Genomic DNA, 4,533 nt, shown 5'->3' on the forward strand with positions numbered 1-4,533 from the left:
TGGGGCGACTACCAGTGCCAACCCCTTATCCCGCGACGCGTCCGACAAAGAGAACGTTCCAAGGCGGCAGAGGAGGTTACCAGCCGAAGGATGCAGTAGCAATAACAGGTATAGTTCCGCGGCGGCCGAGAAGACTCACCGCATAGGAATCGGGATGCGAGGCGAGGGATGCGGCGGGAAGGCCCCGACGGCTAAACGGAAGAGGCTGCAGGGCCGCCTCGGAATGGTCCAAGCATCGGACGCGATTGGGACGACTACCAGTGCCAACCCCTTATCCCGCGATGCGTCCGATACACAGATAGTTCCAAGGCGGCCGAGGAGCCTCACCGCATATCAATCGGGGTGCGAGGCGAGGGATGGGGCGGGAAGGCCCCAACGGCTAGACGGAAGAGGCTTCAGGGCCACCTCGGAATGCTCCAAGCATCGGACGCGCTTGGGGCGACTACCAGTGCCAACCCCTTATCCCGCGATGCGTCCGATACACAGATGGTTCCAAGGCGGCCGAGGAGCCTCACCGCATAGCAATCGGGGGTGCGAGGCGAGGGATGGGGCGGGAAGGCCCCAACGGCTAGACGGAAGAGGCTTCAGGGCCGCCTCGGAATGGTCCAAGCATCGGACGCGCTTGGGGCGACTACCAGTGACAACCCCTCATCCCGCGATGCGTCCGATACGAAGATGGTTCCAAGGCGGCCGAGGAGCCTCACCGCATAGCAATCGGGGTGCGAGGTGGGGGATGCGGCGAGATGGCCCCAACGGCTAGACGGAAGAGGCCACAGGGCCGCGTCGGAATAGTCCAAGCATCGGACGCGCTTGGGGCGACTACCAGTGACAACCCCTTATCCCGCGATGCGTCCGATACGAAGATAGTTCCAAGGCGGCCGAGGAGCCTCACCGCATAGCAATCCGGGTGCGAGGTGGGGGATGCGGCGAGATGGCCCCAACGGCTAGACGGAAGAGGCTGCAGGGCCGCCTCGGAATAGTCCAAGCATCGGACGCGCTTGGGGCGACTACCAGTGACAACCCCTTATCCCGCGATGCTTCCGATACGAAGACAGTTCCAAGGCGGCCGAGGAGCCTCACCGCATAGCAATGGGGGTGCGAGGTGAGGGATGCGGCGAGATGGCCCCAACGGCTAGACGGAAGAGGCCACAGGGCCGCCTCGGAATAGTCCAAGCATCGGACGCGCTTGGGGCGACTACCAGTGACAACCCCTTATCCCGCGATGCATCCGATACGAAGATAGTTCCCAGGCGGCCGAGGAGCCTCACCGCATAGCAATCGGGGTGCGAGGCGAGGGATGCGGCGAGATGGCCCCAAAGGGTAGACGGAAGAGGCTGCGGGGCCGCCTCGGAATAGTCCAAGCATCGAACGCGCTTGGGGCGACTACCACTGCCAACCCCTTATCCCGCGATGCGTCCGATACACAGATAGTTCCGAGGCGGCCGAGGAGCTGGGGGATGCGGCGAGATGGCCCCAACGGCTAGACGGAAGAGGCTGCAGGGCCGCCTCGGAATAGTCCAAGCATCGGACGCGCTTGGGGCGACTACCAGTGACAACCCCTTATCCCGCGATGCGTCCGATACACAGATAGTTCCGAGGCGGCCAAGGAGCCTCACCGCATAGCAATCGTGGTGCGAGGTGGGGGATGCAGCGAGATGGCCCCAACGGCTAGACGGAAGAGGCTGCAGGGCCGCCTCGGAATGGTCCAAGCATCGGACGCGCTTGGGGCGACTACCACTGCCAACCCCTTATCCCGCGATGCGTCCGATACACAGATAGTTCCAAGGCGGCCGAGGAGCCTCACCGAATAGCAATCGGGGTGCGAGGCGAGGGATGCGGCGAGAAAGCCCCAACGGCTAGAGGGAAGAGGCTTCAGGTCCGCCTCGGAATGGTCCAAGCATCGGACGCGCTTGGGGCGACTACCAGTGACAACCCCTTATCCCGCGACGCGTCCGATACACAGATAGTTCCAAGGCGGCCGAGGAGCCTCACCGCATAGCAATCGGGGTGCGAGGCGAGGGATGCGGCGAGAAGGACCCAACGGCTAGACGGAAGAGGCTTCAGGGCCGCCTCGGAATGGTCCAAGCATCGGACGCGCTTGGGGCGACTACCAGTGACAACCCCTTATCCCGCGACGCGTCCGATACACAGATAGTTCCAAGGCGGCCGAGGAGCCTCACCGCATAGCAATCGGGGTGCGAGGCGAGGGATGCGGCGAGAAGGACCCAACGGCTAGACGGAAGAGGCTTCAGGTCCGCCTCGGAATGGTCCAAGCATCGGACGCGCTTGGGGCGACTACCAGTGACAACCCCTTATCCCGCGACGCGTCCGATACACAGATAGTTCCAAGGCGGCCGAGGAGCCTCACCGCATAGCAATCGGGGTGCGAGGCGAGGGATGCGGCGAGAAGGACCCAACGGCTAGACGGAAGAGGCTTCAGGGCCGCCTCGGAATGGTCCAAGCATCGGACGCGCTTGGGGCGACTACCAGTGACAACCCCTTATCCCGCGATGCGTCCGATACACAGATAGTTCCAAGGCGGCCGAGGAGCCTCACCGCATAGCAATCGGGGTGCGAGGCGAGGGATGCGGCGAGAAGGACCCAACGGCTAGACGGAAGAGGCTTCAGGGCCGCCTCGGAATGGTCCAAGCATCGGACGCGCTTGGGGCGACTACCAGTGACAACCCCTTATCCCGCGATGCGTCCGATACACAGATAGTTCCAAGGCGGCCGAGGAGCCTCACCGCATAGCAATCGGGGTGCGAGGCGAGGGATGCGGCGAGAAGGACCCAACGGCTAGACGGAAGAGGCTTCAGGGCCGCCTCGGAATGGTCCAAGCATCGGACGCGCTTGGGGCGACTACCAGTGACAACCCCTTATCCCGCGACGCGTCCGATACACAGATAGTTCCAAGGCGGCCGAGGAGCCTCACCGCATAGCAATCGGGGTGCGAGGCGAGGGATGCGGCGAGAAGGACCCAACGGCTAGACGGAAGAGGCTTCAGGGCCGCCTCGGAATGGTCCAAGCATCGGACGCGCTTGGGGCGACTACCAGTGACAACCCCTTATCCCGCGACGCGTCCGATACACAGATAGTTCCAAGGCGGCCGAGGAGCCTCACCGCATAGCAATCGGGGTGCGAGGCGAGGGATGCGGCGAGAAGGACCCAACGGCTAGACGGAAGAGGCTTCAGGGCCGCCTCGGAATGGTCCAAGCATCGGACGCGCTTGGGGCGACTACCAGTGACAACCCCTTATCCCGCGACGCGTCCGATACACAGATAGTTCCAAGGCGGCCGAGGAGCCTCACCGCATAGCAATCGGGGTGCGAGGCGAGGGATGCGGCGAGAAGGACCCAACGGCTAGACGGAAGAGGCTTCAGGGCCGCCTGGGAATGGTCCATGCATCGCACGCGCTTGGGGCGACTACCAGTGACAACCCCTTATCCCGCGACGCGTCCGATACACAGATAGTTCCAAGGCGGCCGAGGAGCCTCACCGCATAGCAATCGGGGTGCGAGGCGAGGGATGCGGCGAGAAGGACCCAACGGCTAGACGGAAGAGGCTTCAGGGCCGCCTCGGAATGGTCCAAGCATCGGACGCGCTTGGGGCGACTACCAGTGACAACCCCTTATCCCGCGACGCGTCCGATACACAGATAGTTCCAAGGCGGCCGAGGAGCCTCACCGCATAGCAATCGGGGTGCGAGTCGAGGGATGCGGCGAGAAGGACCCAACGGCTAGACGGAAGAGGCTTCAGGGCCGCCTCGGAATGGTCCAAGCATCGGACGCGCTTGGGGCGACTACCAGTGACAACCCCTTATCCCGCGATGCGTCTGATACACAGATAGTTCCAAGGCGGCCGAGGAGCCTCACCGCATAGCAATCGGGGTGCGAGGCAAGGGATGCGGCGAGAAGGACCCAACGGCTAGACGGAAGAGGCTTCAGGGCCGCCTCGGAATGGTCCAAGCATCGGACGCGCTTGGGGCGACTACCGTTGCCAACCCCTTATCCCGCGATGCGTCTGATACACAGATAGTTCCGAGGCGGCCGAGGAGCCTCACCGCATAGCAATCGGGTTGCGAGGCAGATTATTGGGAAGGGAACCCCCTGGGATGCGGCTCAAGCAGTGCCCAAAGGGACTGGAATGCGGAATCACATCGAGAGACCCAAATGCTATACGAGGGCTCAAATCGAATTATCGATTTGGCCACGACATGGACGCATCGGAACGACTACCTTTGCCGAACCACTCGCAATTGCATCCATACCGAAACCAATAGACATTTCCGTTAGAGCCCTCGCATAGCATTCGGGAATCTCGCATGCCCCTCTAAATCGACCAATGCTGGCGCTCAACGAAAATCCGAGCGCTACCACCGTTCGAGCGCCAGCATTGGTCGAGTTAGAGGGGCACGGGGGAGAATGCTCCAGTCAACACCTCCCCTATATAAGTTATTTGTCCGATTCTCGCACAACCGTAGTCTGCCTCGTCGAATCAAACAACGGTCCCAGATTCCGACTTCCGTTCCGTAGA

The sequence above is a fragment of the Cryptomeria japonica genome, unplaced genomic scaffold (genome assembly GCF_030272615.1).
Source record: "Cryptomeria japonica unplaced genomic scaffold, Sugi_1.0 HiC_scaffold_326, whole genome shotgun sequence".
Classification (NCBI taxonomy): domain Eukaryota; kingdom Viridiplantae; phylum Streptophyta; class Pinopsida; order Cupressales; family Cupressaceae; genus Cryptomeria; species Cryptomeria japonica.